Genomic DNA, 528 nt, shown 5'->3' with positions numbered 1-528 from the left:
TTGAAGCTTTCAATCCCAAGCTCTGACACAAAACAGCTGTGTGGTCTCTCACTTGGAAGTAACAGAGCTCATTTCTGACCTTTGGGGCTACACCAAAAAGCCAGAGAGATCTGACCTAGGTTCACTATAAGGGTTAAAAAGATCAGGAGACAATGGAAAAGAACCCAAAGCACATATAACCACTAGCCAATCAACCCAGTAATACCACCTGTGACTTTTAAACTTATCTCAGCATTTTGAGAAGAGCTCAGTTCATGACCTGAGCCTCATTAACAGATGAGTTTGGACCATAAATCTGAGATACAGGACTAAGCATCTCTTAAGCCAGAAGAATACTCCAACTAACTTGGCATAAAGGCTCATGAATTTGGAGAGAAAGTTAGTTGCTGTCACACAACTACTTCAAGCTTATGAGAAGCAGAGTGTAGGTTTGCTTCTGTGTCACAGGAAGAGAAATAGGCAAGTTCAGAGCTGCAGAAGGGAAGAAGGAGGCAAAAGATTCCCTGTCTGTAACTAGTGATGCTGAGG

This window comes from Cygnus olor, chromosome 3, assembly GCF_009769625.2.
Source record: "Cygnus olor isolate bCygOlo1 chromosome 3, bCygOlo1.pri.v2, whole genome shotgun sequence".
NCBI classification, from domain to species: Eukaryota; Metazoa; Chordata; class Aves; order Anseriformes; family Anatidae; genus Cygnus; species Cygnus olor.
The sequence above is the reverse complement of the archived record's forward strand: the minus strand, read 5'-3'. Positions refer to the sequence as shown.